Source organism: Balaenoptera borealis (assembly GCF_965194805.1).
Source record: "Balaenoptera borealis genome assembly, chromosome: 12".
NCBI lineage: Eukaryota > Metazoa > Chordata > Mammalia > Artiodactyla > Balaenopteridae > Balaenoptera > Balaenoptera borealis.
Genome location: NC_138869.1, coordinates 8,656,095 through 8,674,647, shown reverse-complemented (window position 1 = coordinate 8,674,647; position 18,553 = coordinate 8,656,095). Strand labels below are relative to the sequence as shown.

General features: G+C 46.8%; 1 pseudogene across 1 annotated transcript; it reads right to left on the bottom strand.

Moving 5' to 3' along the window:
• Positions 1-2,147: 2,147 nt before the first annotated feature.
• On the bottom strand, positions 2,148-11,027 carry LOC309607317 (small ribosomal subunit protein eS27-like pseudogene; annotated as a pseudogene). The gene has a single exon. The product of its transcript is annotated as a small ribosomal subunit protein eS27-like pseudogene (transcript).
• Between the last annotated feature and the right edge of the window lie 7,526 nt (positions 11,028-18,553).

Genomic DNA, 18,553 nt, shown 5'->3' with positions numbered 1-18,553 from the left:
AGGGAAGTCCTCTCGTCATTTTAAATGGCTGCAGAGTATTCTACAGTAAGGGAGTAATTCAGCCAGAGCCTGAGTGATTCATTTGGAACTTTTTTTTTTTTTTTTCCTTTTCCAAATAATGCAGCAATTATTTCTTTTCTGACTAATGCACTCCTAGGAAAGAGAAGTGGAGTGCTGGGCTCAAGGGAATACCTTTTCCAAGTAGGCTGCACCCAATTTATGCCCCAGGCAGAGGCAGTGAGGGCCTGGCTCCCTGCACCCTTGCCAACGCTTTGTCTTCAATTTTTATCAATGTGATGAGAAAATAGTATCTCATCGTTGTTTCAATTTAAAATTTCCTGAGTGTCAAAGAAGTCGAAGATATTTTCCTGTGTTTATCAGCCTTTCTGGTGAATTAATATTCTTTGTTTATTTTCCCAGAGGACATTGTCCTTATTTATGGAGACTTTGGGGAAGTAATTTAATTTAAAAATTGCTCATTCATCCCTTAAAAATTCTTTCTTATAAAACAAAACGAAAGGAGGCCACAGGTTGACCTGGGGTGTCTGTTCCAGGTAAACCCACTGGTTGGCCCCCAACTGCTACTTCCTGAGGCACCAAGGCCAGCAGTGGCCTGGGAACAGGAGTGGACACTGGGGCAGTGGGATTGGAGGGCCTCAGCAGCTACCTCCACAGCCCAGGTGTGCCCAGTTCCCCATCAGCATTTCCAGGTACTGCTGAGCGGAGGGCGCAGGAGGGATCAAGCATCTCAGCCCCCATCATTTTGCCATGGGGGCTGAGACCCAGAGAAGTCAAGCGATGCACCCAAGGTCACATAGGAGCAGGTGGCCCGGCTGAGGCATCAGCACGCAAGGCAGGGCTGCAGTGCCCCCTCTCAGCTTTCCTGCCCAATCAGCGGCTCAGAGCCTCCAGCCCAATCAGGGGCTAATTGGAGTGGTGGGGCCGGGCCTGCTGGTATGTAAGGCGAGCAGGCAGGCCTGGCGGCCTCACGCCTGGGTAGGGGGCCATCTGCATCTGCCTGTGAAATGGCTCCTGGAAGCGTCGCCTCCAGTGACACCTCCTCGGCCTCCTCAGCCTCCTCAGCCTCCTCGACCTCCACACTGGGGTCGTCCAGGTCATCTGGGTCTGAGAAGCCAGGTGAGCAAAGGGAGCGGCCCCTCCCTCATCCGCGCGAGCCCGTTCCCTGGGTGTCCTGAACCCTTCTTCCCCGACCCTTCTCCTCCTCTCTCAGTCCGGCCCCAGAACCCACCCCAGGGGCAGAAGAGCTGATGTCAGAGGTAGTGGGGGCCAGGAAAGAGAGCAGAGGGGGGCCTCCCCAGCTGGAGCCCATTTGCTGTGGGCGAGCGCTGGCAGCCCAGCTGCAGCTGCAGGGCAGCTAGTTGAAGGGGCCGGAGCAACAGCTAAGCAAGCGTTCGACACTTGACTGGGCTTTGGATTTAGGGCTGCGTCCCAATTTTTAATCAACAAACAACGCCTCAAGGATTCTCTGGATATGGGGTCCACTGAGGCAAACAGACCCATTTCATTCCTTCCATGTGCTCCCAGTCTGGTAGGCAAGCCTGCCTCATTATAGATGCCATTTGATAATGTGGTGTGTGCTTTAGTGGTGGGGACCCAGAGGGCTGTAGGAGCCCAGAGGAGTCGCCTAACCCCCTCTGGGAGGTCAGGGAAGGCTTCCTAGAGGAGGTGACTCTGAAGGAGGGATAAGCCTCACCCAGGGGAAGGAGGGCTGGGGCAGGGGAAGTGTTCTGAGTACTTGCAAAGACTCCTCTGGAGGAAGTGAGGGGTGCCAGCTGCCTGGGAAGCACAGGGAGAGTTGCTCAGTTTGGCTGGGGTCCAAATCTCGATGATGTTTAGGTCTTGAAGGATGAATGAATGCTGCTTGGGTGGCCAGGGCCGCCCAGGCCGAGGGAACAGCATGGCACAGGCTGTGGCCTGGAGGGGAGAGCGCTGGTGGAGTGCTTGGGAGCTGCGCCGTCTTCCTGCTGGCTGGGGCAGAGCTGGGGGAACCGCGGTGATGGGGGCAGGGGCTGATCAGACTGGGCCTCCAAGGCCGAGGTCAGGTGTGTTGGCCCTTGTACTGAAGGCAATGGAGGAGAGGGTCAGAAAGGGGGAGGAGACTGCGCCCTGGGGATGGAGGCAGAGAAGACTTTGGGGAGCGGGAGGGGCTCCAGGATGTTCCCTGGGCACTTGTTTGGGTGTCTGGGTAGGTATGGGGGTGGGCACATTTGTGGAGGAGAGAAGATGGGGGACAGGTTTTCGGGGAGCTGTGAGTTCTGTTCTGGCCATCCTGGTATACAGCAGGCATCGAATAACTGTGGAATGAGGAGCTGAACACAGTTGGAGGGCCGGGGGGAGGAAGGAGACTTGGGGGTGGCTCCCTGGGACAGGGCATGGTTTGGGGGAGACAGGGCAAGGGTTAGAGCTGTCACCCCAGGCCAGGCCCCTCCAGAAACCCTCTAACACTGCAGCTGGGAGGGCTCAGACCGCCTTAGGGCCCCTCCCCACCATGGGAGATGGGGGATGGGAAGACTGAGGCCTGGAGGGGAGAGTGAGACTCTCCTGAGGTCCCGGCTGACCTCAGGTTCTACGGATTAGCAAAACGAATATTCTCAGACACTGGGCTCCTCCTGGCCAGGAAAGAAAAGAGGTTGCATTTGATTAAGCCTCTTTACAAGTTTTGCTGAGATCTAGAGTTTTGGGATGGTGATTTTTTTCTACTTTAAAATGCGGTTTTTTAAAAAAATATGTTTTAGCCACGTGATTCCTTTTTTGAGTCTTTAGTTTTTGCAGACTGGTCAGAAATCAACATTTCTAATCACCATGTTTAAATCAGGTTTCATATTTAAACCACTTATGTGCTTTATGGTGACTGACAACTGTTTCTCTCCTCACCCCTGGATCCTACTCTCCTTTGCAACTTAAAAAAAAAAAAAAAAAGCAGCTTATTGAGATACCTCAATAATTCACATAGCATACAATCCACCCATTTAAAGTGTACAGTGGCTTTTAGCACATTCACAGTTGTATACCCATTTCCACAGTCAATTTTAGAATATTTTCATCCCTTCTAAATGAAAATCTGTACCCATTAGCTGTCACTCCCCATCCCTGCCCACCTCCCAGCCCCTGGCAACCAGTAATCTACTTTCTGGCTCTGATTTGCCCATTCTGGACGTTTCATATAAACTAACTCATAAAATATATGACTTTTTGTGACTGGCTGCTTTCACTCTGCATAATGTTTTCAAGGAAGTACTTCATTCCTCCTGTTGCCTGGATGGCCTTGCATTTTATGGCTATACCACGGTTTGTTTATGCATTCATTAGTTTATGGACTTTTGGGTTGTTTCTACTTTTTGGCTGTTACAAATAATGCTGCTATGAACATTTGTGTACACATTTCGGTGTGGACCTGTATTTTCTTTTCTCTTGAGTATATACCTAGGAGTGAAATTCTTTTGTTACTTTTTATGATGAAAACTTTCAAGCAGACACAAAAGTAGACTGAATGGTACCGTGACTCCCCGCTCCCCCACCCACGCATCTGTTACCAACCAGCATTCTTGGCCTCCTTAATCAATAGAAATTGATCAGAGGCCAGATAAGAAATTCAGGCAAGGCTTTATTGGGCCCCCTGCTGCAGCAGGGGGAGGGAGAACAAGTAACAGTTTCCCTTGCTAGCTTGCTCACTCAGGTGGGAGGCAAACTTTTTCCTTCTATGGGGTGAGGGTAGGGGTGTGTCCAGGGATCAGGCCAGAGGGATGGCCTAGGAGGCTTGCCCACCTCTGTGGTGGTGTTGTGTGCAGGGGGCATGCCCAGTACCCTGCTTTTGCTCCTGATCCCTTGCTTTTGCTCCTGGCTCTTCAGAAGAAGCAGTTGAGCTCTTTGGTCTTTTTGTATCTTGTTGTCTGTAATTTGCCCCAACTGGGCATGCACGCAGTTATTTTTAGTCCCTTATAGTTTCTTTGTATGTCATTGCTCAAGGAGACATTTGTCCAGGGGCAAGCACTGCAGCAAAGTGTCCCAGGTCCCAGCCTGTCTCATTCCCCCCTGAGGGATTCTACACCCCTTATTCTTAAAGGGTAAGGGGCCAAAGGTCTCTCCTTTTGAAATTTCTTCCTGCTAGACAGGGGCCGCAGACCCTAGCCTACCCTAGTGGTGTAGAAGTCCCTCGCTGACTATTCCAAGGACCTGTAGGGACCTGGGCCACTCTCCACTGGAATGGGTTGAATTCCTTGAGACATCATGAGTCTTTACTTGAAACTGTTGGAGGCTGGAAGACACAAACTTAACCAGAAGGTTAAACAAACAAGGGCCCTAAAGGAGAAGAACAACAATAGCCATTAAAGAGCCTAGAAAGGGAAGGAATCAGGTTAACTTTGGGAGGGCTTCCTTAACTGTTGACCAGACAGTGGAGGCGATGTCGCCCCTGTCAAAATTGTGAAGCTGCTCTGCCTGGGCATATATTTCCTTAATATTAAATTCTACCTGTCCCGTTGCATTGGTCCAGGTGCAGCAGGACATATTAATTATCGCACAAACTCTACTTCGTTCTGCCAGAAGGTAATCAAGAGCTAGACGATTGTCAAGAACTACATTAGCCAAAGAAACAAGAGATCCTAAGTCCCGTTAAGGCTTGTCTTGTCTGTTCCATCATATAACCAAGCTGTCTAGTGAGATTTCTCAGTGTTGTTTCATGATAGGTAAAGCCTCCCCACGGAGCTGCCGGCCCTGTGGCCAGCCCTGCCCCTGTTAAGATCATTTCTAGTGCTCTCTGGGCTCGCTGATGAGCTGGAGTGGTCCTGTTACAGATAAAAACCCCTCTTAGGCCTATATTCCCTAGAGTGCCCTCTCCTATGAAGTGAACATCATCAATGCATTTATACGCTATAGCTTGGTTGGAAAAGGACAGGGGCCTGGCCATAATTCCATAACATCTGATGGTTTGGGTGTCTGCAGAGGAAAAACAAACACTTCTGGGGTGCAGAACTGAATGTCTGTCTCACGGTTGTTAAGAGCGGACAGTCCTTGAAGGACATAACTCTTGTTAGTACTTAAAAAATTAGGGGATAGGGCTTCCCTGGTGGTGCAGTGGTTAAGAATCCGCCTGCTAGTGCAGGGGACACGGGTTTGAGCCCTGGTCCCGGAGGATCCCACATGCCACGGAGCAACTAAGCCCGTGCCAAAACTATGGAGCCCGCGAGCCACAACTACTGAGGCCACATGCTGCTACTGAAGCCCATGCACCTAGAGCCCGTGCTCCGCAACAAGAGAAGCCACCGCAATGAGAAGCCCGTGCACCACAACGAAGAGTAGCCCCCGCTCGCTTCAACCAGAGAAAGCCTGCATGCAGCAACGAGGACCCAACGCAGCCCAAAATAAATAAATAGATAAATTTTTAAAAAATTAGGGGACAGCAGACCCTTATGTTGGTAATTCAGCATATAAAGCTCTACAACATTTTTAACAAGACGCTCCTGTATGCTCCTGCTGAGTACAATAGCAAGAATGGCAAATAGGAGTCTAGTCTACTACATCATTTTACTTATCTCTTGATGGTGCCTGTCTTTGAATAGGTATCTCAGATTTTCCACTGGCTCACAGGTGTATTGTTCTTCTGTTGGAACCTGCGGGGTTTCTGGAGGTAAAAGCTTTAGTCTGGACAAACGTACCCAACTAGATATCCCTTGCAGTTTGACAGCAGTAGGGGTGGTTAAAATTATTTTATAGGGGCTCTTCCATTTTAGCAATAGTTGGTCTTTGGGGGACCCCTCTTTCCAGTTCTAAGAAGAACCTGGTCCCCGGGGTTTATTTGTGAAGGACCTGCTCCTTCCTCTGTAGTTGTAGTGGGGGCTGGCAGTGCCTTGTGGGCAGAGTCCTGGATTGCCTCCTGAACTTGTCCTAGATTAATAATATATCTCAGGGCCTGGTTCACTTCCTCATCCAGTAGAATGTCAGTAGTAAGAAAAGGCCTCCCATAGGTCATTTCAGATGGGCTAAGCCTCAGACCGCTCCTGGGGCTACACGGACCCTGAGGGGTGCAATAGGAAGCAAGTTGGTCCAGGGTGCATGAGTCTCTTGGCAGAGTTTTGCTAAGGTTTTCTTTAAAGGATAGTTCATTTTCTCTACCTTCCCTGAAGACTAGGGGTGCCAAGAGGTATGTAGCTTGTAGTCTATCCCTAGGGCCATTGTGAGCCCCTGTGTGATTCTGGCTATAAAACAGGGCCCGTTATCACTGTGGAGGGACTTTGGAAGTCCAAACCGAGGAACTGCTTCTTTTAAAAGGGACTTACAGGCTTCCATAGCCTTTTCAGATCGGATGGGGAAGGCTTCAACCCATCCTGTCAAAGTATTGACAAACACCATAAGATATTTATATCCTGACCGCGGGGGCATTTGGGTGAAATCTGTCAGTCTTCCCCCCGATATGTCCCTCGGCATTGAATTGGCCTGAGTAATGAAGGGGGGATTGGATGGGCCTGTGGGTTATTATGGGCACGTAAATCACAGGCAAGTGTTGCTTGTTTTACTGTTCTTTTAAGCCCCTTCACTGAAAAAGGCTTTTGCATCAAGTCCCGTAGTGATCCCTCCCATAGTGGGTGGCACCATGTAAGCTCTTAGTGAGTTTCCATTTTGGGGCCTCAGGAATTAGAACCGTGTTCTCTTTTCTATACCGGCCTGTGCTTCTCTTCTCATAGCCCCGTTTCTCAGCATTTTCTTGTTCCTGTGGGGAATACTGGAGAAGGCTAGGGAGTTCAGGGGGCCAATCACTAGGGCCATAATTTGCTCAGGCTCTTGCAATTGAGCTGCCTGTTTTGCAGTTGGATCAGCTTTTCTGTTCCTTGGCTCACAAGGGATCCATCCCTCTGATGGCCCCTGCAGCGGATTACTGTTACCTGGGTCAGGAGCTGCACTGCTTCTAAAAGAGCCAGAATCAAATCTTTATATTTTATGGGGGAATTTCTAGCGATTAACATTGCTCTTTCCAAATGGCAGCATGAGCATGTAGCACGTGGAACCCATATTTACAGTCAGTAAAAAATATTTAATTTCTTATCCTTCCCTAATTGCAAAGCTCTCATTAATGCAATTAGTTCAGCTTTCTGGGCTGATGTCTGGAGGGGCAGGGCCTTGGCTTCGATTCCGTTCATCTAGACTAACTGGCATACCTGGCCTTTTGGGTTCCCATTTCTATAAAACTGCTCCTATCAGTAAACTGTTTGACCTCAGGGCTGTCAAGAGGTTCATCTAGATCAGACCTGCTCGAGCAAGTTTGTTCTATGGTCTCTATACACTGATGCACTAAGTCTCTACTCTAGACTGCTGGAAGCAGAGTTGTTGGGTTCAGGGTTTGGCACAACTTTAAGATAATGCCGGGGGTGTCCAATAGGAGGGCCTGATATCTTGTTAACCTTCCTTCAGTCAACCAATGATGTCCTTTGACTTCCAGCACAAATTGTACCTGATGAGGGGTTGACACACCTAAGTGTTGTCCCAGGGCCACTGAGTCCAGTTGTGTTGAGAAGTAAGCCACTGGTCTCTGATCCGGTCCCAGCTTTTGGGTCAGGACTCGTGGTGCTACCGCTGACCTCTCATGAATGTGTAGGGTAAGGGGCTTGTGCGAATTTGGAAGACCCAGCACTGGTGCTCTACTCACCGCAGTCTTCAGAGTCTCAAAGGCCTGCTGGTGGTCCTTATTCTGTTGAAGGGGTTCCCTTTCTTCTCCCTTTAGAGCCTCACATAGGGATTTTGCTATAAGGCTATAATTTGGAATCCACATACGACAGAACCTAGCCCTCCTGAGAAAGCCTCAGAGTTGCCTTTTTGTGGTTGGAGATAGTAATGCATTAATTGCTGTTTTTCAATCTATGGCAAGGGCTTGTGCTCCTGGGGTCAAACCCAATCCTAAATATTGAAACTGTTGCTGGTTGAAGATACTTTATAGTGGTTGAAAATACTTTATATCCCCTTCTTGCCAGAAAATTTAGGACCCTAACAGTATTTTTATCTGAATCTTATTTGGTCTCACTACTTATCAATAAATCATCAACATATTGTAGCAGAGTTCCCCTCTCAAGGCTCAATTCCCTCAGTTCCCTTGCTAACGCGTTTCCAAAAAGATGGGGGCTGTCCTGAAAACCCTGCGGAAGTACTGTCCAGGTGTATTGGGTAGCCTCCGGGGTGTCAGGGTCCGTCCATTCAAAGGCATAAAGGTATGGAAAGTCTGGATGTAGGGGAACACAGAAAAATGCATCTGTGAGGTCCAAAACAGAAATACTGTGTGCTCCCTGGCACTTGGGTGCGGAGGGTGTATGGGTTTGACAACAGTGGGTGAATAGGGATGACGGCCTCATTCACTGCTCGTAAGCCTTGCACAAACCAATACTCCCTGTCAGGCTTCTGAACGGGGAGGACTGGGGTATTGCAAGGGGGCTGGCAGGGCCTAATGAGTTTGTGTTTTAGGAATTTGATGAGCAGCGGTTGGATTCCGCTCAAGGCTTCAGGCTTTAAAGGATATTGTGGTTTTTTTTTTTTTTTCCCATAATCAAAACTTGATTGTAAAAGTGACACCCAAATAGGAGAGCGCTGTTGTATACCTTACAAAATTAAACACAATTACATTATCTTGGTAGATTAACTGGACTTACCGAACTGATAAGGCTCTCTGCGACAGAACACAGATTCGGGAAGCTGTGTGGCTCATCAGTGTTGCTTTCTTCTAAACGAACACCCTTCTGTGGGTCTGGCCTTTCCTCCTGTTGGCCGGCACACCACTGTTGAACAACCTACGTAAAGCACCACTGTCTGAGCACAGCTGAAAACCGTGGTAATCTTGTAGCAACCTGGACATTTTACATCCATAAAATAAGAATTTGTGCTTTGAACCAGCCGTTTCTTTTTTTTTTTTTAATTATTTTATTTATTTACTTTTGGCTGTGTTAGGTCTTCATTGCTGCGCACGGGCTTTCTCTAGCTGCAGTGAGCGGGGGCTACTCTTCGTTGTGGTACGCGGGCTTCTCATTTCTCATTGCAGTGGCGTCTCTTGTTGCGGAGCATGGGCTCTAGGCGTGCGGGCTTCAGTAGTTATGGCTCGCAGGCTGTAGAACTCAGGATCAGTAGCTGTGGCACGCGGGCTCAGTAGTTGTGGCACACAGGCTTAATTGCTCCGCGGCATGTGGGATCTTCCCGGACCAGGGCTCGAACCCGTGTCCCCTGCATTGGCAGGCGGATTCTTAACCACTGCGCCACCAGGGAAGCCCCGAGGCATTTCTTTTTATGTTCTTTCATTTCCTTTTCCAAGGAAGGATCTTGGAATCTCTAGCCAAAGGCATGTTGATCCTTTCACAAGCCCAGCCCATGCAGATCTCTAAGGCAACACCCCTAGCGAGCAGCACAAGACCAGGCGCGTGGCATCTAAAGGATATTGTCTTTTCCAGGGGTATTTTTCCCCAGGCCTTAACCGTATTTTTATTGGGGGAACAAGTTTTGCCCTTCCTGGCACCGAGGTATCTCAAACTGCAGGATCTACCGGTTCTCTAATTTCCTGGGGGATGTCTTGGGGAACATTTTGATGACCAGCAGGTGGGCCATCTGGGGCTACAAATAGGTGCATTCTCTATTTGAATTTGAATTCTTTACCTCCTTGGACTCCCCTGTCCTAAGAATATACTAGCTCCTAATTTATTTAGCAAATTTCTTCCGAGGAGGGGGACAGGGCATTCTGGCATATACAGAAAGGAGTGAATAATAATAATGGACCCAATTCCGCAGGCAAGGGGAGACCTAAATTGCCTTCCCTTTGGCTGTCCATCGACTCCCGTCACAGTACAGTCACGGTTGGAGAGGGGGCCGGCTGGCCAAGTCAGAACAGAGCAGGCAGCTCCAGTGTCTGCAAGAAATTCAGTTCTCCTACCTGCCACATCAAGGGTGAACTAAGGCTCCCCTGGAGTGATGAGGATGGATCGAGTGGGATCTGGAGCTGGGCAGGCGCTCTGGCCCCCTCAGTGCAGGAATCTCTTATCTGAGAGATTCGCAAGGAACTGGGGCGGGGCGGGGTTGCCTCTAGGGCATCCCACAGGAGGGCTTTCAGGACATTCCCCCTTCCAGTGCCCCCTTCCAACAAAAGGCACACTGGTTCTGGCCCAGGCAGCTTCTTGGCCGTCTGTCCAGCCTTCTTGACCCTTCAGGATCCCCTCGAGGTGGTGGGTGGATCAGAGCAGCCAAAAGCTGCATTTTCTTTATTAGCCTCTTATTCTTATTGGTCTCGTCCATTAAGTCTTGGTTGTTACAGACCTTGAAGGCCTCCTCTACCAAGGTTGACAGCGGGGTCTGGGGCCTGGCCTCAAGCTTTTGTAATTTTCTCCAGATATCAGGAGTAGCCTGGGTGATAAAATGCATGACCGACAGTGTCCTCCCTTCTGTGGACTCAGAGTCTGCATTGGTGTCCTTCCTGAATGCCTCTGTCGCCCGGCTCGGGAAGACTGCCAGATTTTCATCTTTTTCCTGTGTAACCTCTCAGACCTTATCAGAATTTACAGGCTTCACCATATACCCTTTCCTTCCTTCTGGTAGACAAGTAATATAATGTCTCATCCTAGCTTGGCCTGCACAATCTTCACAGTCCCAGTGTGGGTCGTGTTCTAGGATTGCATCCCCACCCACCTGATAAACTTGGTGGTGTGGATTGGTGGCCACCAGGCCATCTGCATGTTCCCTGGCCTTTCTCAGTATGCGCTCCTTTTAATCCAGGGTGCAACAGTGGGCCAGAATAACCATGATGTCCTGCCAGGTGAGAGAGAATGTCAACCCCAGCCTGATAAATTCGTCCCTAAACTTGTCAGGGTTCTCTGAGAACCTGCCAAACCTCTCCTTACAGATTCGCAATGGAAAAGGCCACAGGGGTCAGGACCTGAGGGCCTAGAGGTGGGAGTATTCCCACAGGGGATTTTTGGACATAGAATAAGGCGAGAGTACTTACTTACTCCTTAAGCTAAGGTGAAAAAACGATTTCAAAAGTAAATACAGAAAAAAAAAAAAAAAAAAAAAAAAAAGTAAATACAGGAACTCACACGATCTTTTATCAAAAGCAGCACTCCAGGGCAATTTTGTTCTCCTAGAGAGAGAAAGCAAATCCAGTCTTGCATCAGCCTACTCTTAATAAAATCCATTTTGCTAATTAAATTTGACCCAATCTTAGAAAGTCCTGACCACATACAAAATTCTTTTTCCAATGATCCTTTTCTGAAAACCTTCTGCAACTTTGTGTAGCCATATTATACTGTCCCTTATTCTTTCCATTCAGAAATAACCAGCCCTAGGACAAAAATCACTTTTTCCTTTTAATAAAATATATTTCCATTCCTCATATCTTATTTTTTTTAAATTTTATTTATTTTTTGGCTGCGTTGGGTATTCGTTGCTGCGCATGGGCTTTCTCTAGTTGCGGCGAGCGGGGGCTACTCTTCGTTGCGGTGCGTGGGCTTCTAATTGCAGTGGCTTCTCTTGTTGCAGAGCACGGGCTCTAGGCACACAGGCTTCAGTAGTTGTGGCATGCAGGCTCAGTAGTTGTGGCTCGTGGGCTCTAGAGCGCAGCCTCAGTAGTTGTGGCGCATGGGCTTAGTTGTTCCGCGGCATGAGGGATCTTCCCGGCCCAGGGATAGAACCCGTGTCCCCTGCATTGGCAGGCGGATTCTTAACCACTGTGCCACCAAGGAAGCCACCCTCATACCTTCTTTTCTGAAAACACACATCCTACTTTCCTTAAGCAACCATGAGCTGTCTTTTACATTAGCATTCCTTGATTGGAATATCCCATAACATCTAGAAACATGTATCTTCCCAAAGCACAATTTCTTTCCTTAATATGGTGCAAGACATGTGTCTAATAAACCCAAACATCTTTAGTTTCCCTCTCACAAGAAGACAAAAGTAGGTAAATATAGACCTGTTTAGCAATTAATGTTCCAGTATTTCATCTTATTTGAAATAGCCTGGATACTCGGTGGATTCCTATCATTTGACTTAATTTAGTTTTAAGTTACCAAAATTTGGAGGGACTATTCTAGATGGACGTTTCCAAAACATAATTATTCCCATAGAGTTTATCAAAAAGCTCTTATCATAGTTAAATTTACTTAAAAGTTTAATCACATCAGGTCATTCTCCTTGATGACAGATTTTATAACAGAAACAATATGTACTTATTGACTTTCAGTAACCCTAGGTACAAATAAAATATACTTAATGTTGATGCCTCTAAAGACAGGTCTGTATTAATTAAAGTGACAAGCTTAAGTTAGACAAGTTAATTTCTACAGAATCAGAGATCTCATAGTTTTCCCTCTTGAAATTAAAAAGGCCTCTTTTTTTCCCTCAGACTGGGGGACTACAGATGGATCAGGGAATTCTTGGAGCTCAGGCAGAATAGTTACATTGCAAAGGCAGAGGAGAGAAATGCAAGCCCCTCTCTTTTTTTTTTTTTGTTGTTGTTGTTCTTTAAAATCCCACCAAGTAACCCAAGAGAGGAGTTTCAGGCGATGTGGCTGTGTGTGTTTGTACTTCAAGGCATAAATGCTCCACTGCGCTTCGGCAGAGACTTGCAGGAGCAGTTGGACAGACAAGACTACATGATACAAAGATACCAGTGACAAAAACTTAAACACACAAACCAGAAATCTTTAGGATTAAGGGGATGAGAGTGCAGGGCTGAGAACCAAGGGACAGGTGAAGGGAAGAGGGAAAGAAAAGACTGAAAAGGAAAGAGAGAGAGAGATTGCCCTTTCAACCTGCCCCGTGTGGGTATCTATTCAGGCACCAACCTGCGTGCTTCCAGAAAGAGCCAGTGAAGGAGGGAAGACCCTATCCACTGCCCGTTCCGGTGATCAAGCCTGGAAATCAGCCGGTTGTACATCATCTGTGGGACTCTCACCCACGCATACACCAGTATATAGAAAACTGCCACTTCAGCCCATTCCCAATGGGACCTCTCTTTTTTCTTTTTTTAAACTTTTAATTTTCTATTGGAGTATTGTTGATTAACAATGTTGTGATAGGTTCAGGTGTACAGCAAGGTGATTCAGTTATACATATACATGTATCTATTCTTTTTCAAATTCTTTCCCCATTTAGGTTATCTTATAATATTGAGCAGAGTTCCCTGTGCTATGCAGTAGATACTTGTTGGCTATCCATTTTAAATATAGCAGTGTGTACATGTCAATCCCAAACTCCCTAACTATCCCTTCCCCCAACCCTTCCCCCCTGGTAACCATAAGTTCATTCTCTAAGTTTGAGTCTGTTTCTGTTTTGTAAATAAGTTCATTTGTATCATTTCTTTTAAAATTTAATTAATTAATTATTTATTTTTTGGCTGTGTTGGATCTTCGTTGCCACGCACAGGCTTTCTCTAGTTGTGGCGAGCGGGGCCACTCTTCGCGTGGGCCCCTCACTGTGGGTGGCTTCTCCTGTTGCAGAGCACGGGCTCCAGGTGCGCGGGCTTCAGTAGTTGTGGCGCCGGGGCCTAGATGCTACGCAGCACGCAGGATCCTCCCGGACCAGGGCTCGAACCCGTGTCCCCTGCATTGGCAGGCATATTCCTAACCACTGCGCCACCAGGGAAGTCCAGTATCATTTCTTTTTAGATTCCGCATATAAGCGATATCATGCAATATTTCTCTTTCTTTGTCTGACTTACTTCACTCAGTATGACAATCTCTAGGTCCATGCATGTTGCTGCAAATGTCATTATTTCATTCTTTTTTTATGGCTGAGTAGTATTCCATTGTACATATGTACCACGTCTTCTTTATCCACTCCTCTGTCGACAGACATTCAGGTTGCTTCCGTGTCTTGGCTATTGTAGACAGTGCTGTGATGAACACTGGGGTGCATGTATCCTTCCGGACCATGTTCTTCTCCGGATATATGCCCAGGAGTGGGACTGCAGGGTCATATGGTAGCTCTCTTTTTAATTTTTTAAGGAACCTCCATACTGTTCTCCACAGTGGCTGTACCAGTTTACATTCCCACAAAAAGTATAGGAGGGTTTCCTTCTCTCCACACCCTCTCCAGCATTTATTGTCCAACGGGACTTCTCTTGGCGGCAGGAAAATAAAGGTGAGAATATTGGGATGATCGGACTTCCAGCCACATGTTGAGGTTTGAACCTCTATCATTCTCATAAATCTCCTGTCAGGAGAGCCTGCTGGACCAGGATCTGCACTGTGTGAGGTGAGCCTCTCCCACCTCTGCTTGTCACCTGTCGAGGTGAGCTGCTGCTGGCCAGAGGGAGCAGGTCTCACAAGCTGAGAGGAGTGATGCTGTAGCTGCCCGATGTCCACTCTCTCGGAAAGGTAGGACAGAAGTAGGAGAGGACAGAGAGAGAAGTAGAGAGATTTCAGGAGAGGAAAAGGGACAAAGGGAAAGCGGTGAGGGAAAAAGGACAAAGGGGAAGGGGAAAGAGTTGCCTGAATGAGGGTACTGAGGCCCCCAGGGGCCAGGAAGGCAGACTTACCAAATGTGGTGACACTGAAACAAGAGGTTCAGGTGGCCACTTGTCACCCATGGGGAAGCTGTGTTCAGTGGTCCCAGAGGTGCGTAGATCCTCTTCTGGGAAGGGAACAATTGTCCCTTCGTGGTGTCGCCACAAAGTATGTTACTGAACACGGTTCTTGGCCTCCTTATCAATAGAAATTGATCAGTGGCCAGATAAGAAATTCAGGCAAAGGGACTTGCCTGGTGGCGCAGTGGTTGAGAATCCGCCTGCCAATGCAGGGGACACGGGTTCAAGCCCTGGTCTGGGAAGATCCCACATGATGTGGAGCAACTAAACCCGTGCACCACAACTACTGAGCCTGTGCTCTAGAGCCCACAAGCCACAACTGCTGAGCCCATGCGCCACAACTCCTGAGGCCTGTGTGCCTGGAGCCCGTGCTCCACAACAAGAGAAGCCACCTCAGTGGGAAGCCCACGCACCGCAGTGAAGAGTAGCCCCCGCTCGCCGCAACTAGAGAGAGCCCACGCCCAGCAACGTAGACCCAACGCAGCCAAAAATAAATTAAAAAAAAAAAAAATTCAGGCAAGGCTTTATTGAGACCTCTGCTGCAGCAGAGGGGAGCGAAAACAAGTAACAGGTTCCCTTGCTCGCTTGCTGAGGGAGGGGTGCAAACTGCTTCCTCATATGGGGTGGGGTGAGGGTGTGTCCAGGGGTCGGGCCAGAGGGGTGGCTTAGGTGGTCTGCCCACCCCTTTGGTGGTGTTCTGTGCAGGGGGCATGCCCAGTACCCTGCTTTTGCTCCCAGCTCTTCAGAAGTAGCAGTTGGGTTTTTGGTTTTTCTGATTCTTGTTGCCCGTAATTTGCCCCACTGGGCATGCATGCAGTTATTTTTAGTCCCTTATAGTTTCTTTGTATGCCGTTGCTTGAGGAGATGTCTGTCCAGGTGCAAGCACTGCAGCAGACGGTCCCAGGTCGCAGCCTGTCTCAGAGCTGTCACGCCAGGCCAGGCCCCTCCAGAAACCCTTTGACACTGCAGTTGGGAGGGCTCAGAGCTCCTTAGGGCCCCCTCCCCACCACAGGAGGTGGGGGAGTTTTTATTTGCGGGAGGAGAGTGAGACTCCAGAGGTCCTGACTGACCTCAGACTCTACTGATTTGCAGGCTCTGGCCCCAAAATGAATATTCTCAGACACTGGGCTCTTCCTGGCCAGGAGGCAATAGAGGTTGAATTTGATTAAGCCTCTTTACAATTTTTGCTGAGATCTAGAGTTTTCAGGTGGGTTTTTTCCCACTTTATTTTATTTTATTTTTTTAAATTTTTATTGGAGTATAGTTGATTTACAATTTTGTGTTAGTTTCAGGTGTACAGTATACACGTATCCACGCTTTTTTAGATTCTTTTCCCATATAGATCATTACAGAGTATTGAGTAGAGTTCCTTGTGCTATACAATATGTCCTTATTAGTTATCTGTTTTATATATAGTAGTGTGTAAATGTCAATCCCAATCTCCCAATTTATCCCTCCTCCCTTTCCCCCCAGTAACTGTAAGTTTGTTTTCTACATCTGTGACTCTATTTCTATTTTGTAAATAAGTTCATTTGTACCTTGTTTTTTTTAGCTTCCACATATGAGTTATATCATATGATATGTGTCTTTCTCTGTGTGACTTCCTTCACTTAGTATGATCATCTCTAGGTCCATCCACGTTGCTGCAAATAGCATTATTTTGTTCTTTTTCATGGCTGAGTAATAGTCCATTATATATATTGTATATATGTACCACATCTTCTTTATTCATCCTTCCATGGACATGTTGATTGCTTCCATGTCTTGGCTATTGTAAATAGTGCTGCAATGAACATTGGGGTGCGTGTATCTTTTTGAATCATGGTTTTCTCTGGATATATGCCTGGGAGTGGGATTGCTGGATCATATGGTAGTTCTATGTTTAGTCTTTTTTTTGGTTTTTTTAATAAATTTATTTATTTTATTTATTTATTTTTGGCTGTGTTGGGTCTTCCTTGCTGCATGCGGGGTTTCTCTAGTTGCATCGAGTGGGGGACACGCTTCCTTCTGGTACACGGGCTTCTCACTGCGGTGGCTTCTCTTGTTGTGGAGCACAGGCTCTAGGCCTGCGGGCTTCAGTAGTTGTGGCTCGGGGGCTCCAGAGCACAGGTTCAGCAGTTGTGGTGCACGGGCTTAGTTGCTCCACAGCATGTGGGATCTTCCCGGCCCAGGGCTCAAACCCGTGTCCCCTGCATTGGCAGGCGGATTCTTAACCACTGTGCCACCAGGGAAGCCCCCACTATGTTTAGTTTTTTAAGGAACCTCCATACTGTTTCCACAGTGGCTGTACCAGTTTACATTCCCACCCACACTGTAAGAGAGTTCCCTTTTCTCCACACCCTCTCCAGCATTTATTGTTTGTAGACTTTTTGATGTTGGCCATTCTGACTGGTATGAGGTGATACCTCATTGTAGTTTTGATATGCATTTCTCTAATAATTAGTGATGTTGCGCATCTTTTCATGTGCGTTTTGGCCATGTGTATTTCTTTTGAGAAATGTCTAGTTAGATCTTCTGCCTATTTTTTGATTGGATTACATTGTTTGTTTTTTTTTGATATTGAACTGCATGAGCTGTTCATATGTTTTGGAGATTAATCCCTTGTCAGTCACTTCATTTGCAAATATTTTCTCCCATTTCATGGGTTGTCTTTTTGTTTTGTTTATGTTTTCTGTGCAAAAGTTTTAAGTTTAATTGGGTCTCATTTAAAAAAAAATTTATTGGAGTATAGTTGATTTACAATGTTGTGTTAGTTTCAGGTGTACAGCAAAGTGAATCAGTTATACATATACATATATCCACTCTTTTTTTTTTTTTTTTTTTAAGATTCTTTTCCCATATATGCCATTACAGATTGTTGAGTAGAGTTCCCTGTGCTATACAGCAGGTTCTTATAAGTTATTTATTTTATATATAGTAGTGTGTATATGTCAATCCCAACCTCCCAATTTATCCCTCCCCCCACTTGTCCCCTGGTAACCATAAATTTGTTTTCTTTTTAAAAATTATTTATTTATTTATTTATTTATTTATTTATTCTTGACTGTGTTGGGTCTTCGTTGCTGCATGTGGGCTTTCTTTAGTTGCGGCGAGCAGGGGCTACTCTTTGTTGTAGTGCACGGGCTTCTCATTGTGGTGGCATCTCTTGTTGCAGAGCATAGGCTCTAGGTGCACAGGCTTCAGTAGTTGTAGCATGTGGGCTTCAGTAGTTGTGGCTTGCGGGCTCTAGAATGCAGGCTCAGTAGTTGTAGCACACAGGCTCAGTTGCTCTGCAGCATGTGGGATATTCCTAGAACAGGGCTCAAACCCATGTCCCTTGCATTGGCAGGCAGATTCTTAACCACTGCACCACCAGGGAAGCCCCTAAATTTGTTTTCTATATCTGTGACCCTACTGTTTTGTAAGCAAGTTGATTTGTACCCTTTTTTCGATTCCACATATAAGTGATATCATATGATATTTGTCTTTCTCTGACTTCACTCAGTATGACAATCTCTAGGTCTATCCATGTTGCTGCAAATGGCATTATTTCATTCTTTTTTATGGCTGAGTAATATTCCATTGTATATATGTAGCATATCTTTGTGTTTTTTGTTTTGTTTTGTTTTTTGGCTGCAGCACGCAGGATCTTAGTTCCCTGACCAGGGATCAAACCCGTGCCCCCTACATTGGGAGCACAGAGTCTTAACCACTGGACTGCCAGGGAAGTCCCCACATCTTCTTTTTCCATTCCTCTGTTGATGGACATTTAGGTTGCTTCCATGTCCTCACTATTGTAAATAGTGCTGCAATGAAACTGTTTTGATTACTGTAGCTTTGTAATATAGTCTGAAGTCGGGGAGCCAGATTCCTGCAGCTCTGTTTTTCTTTCTCAAGATAGCTTTGGCTATTTGGGGTCTTTTGTGTTTCCATACAAATTGTACAATTTTTTGTTCTAATTCTGTGAAAAATGCCATTGGTAATTTGATAAGGATTGCATTGAATCGGTAG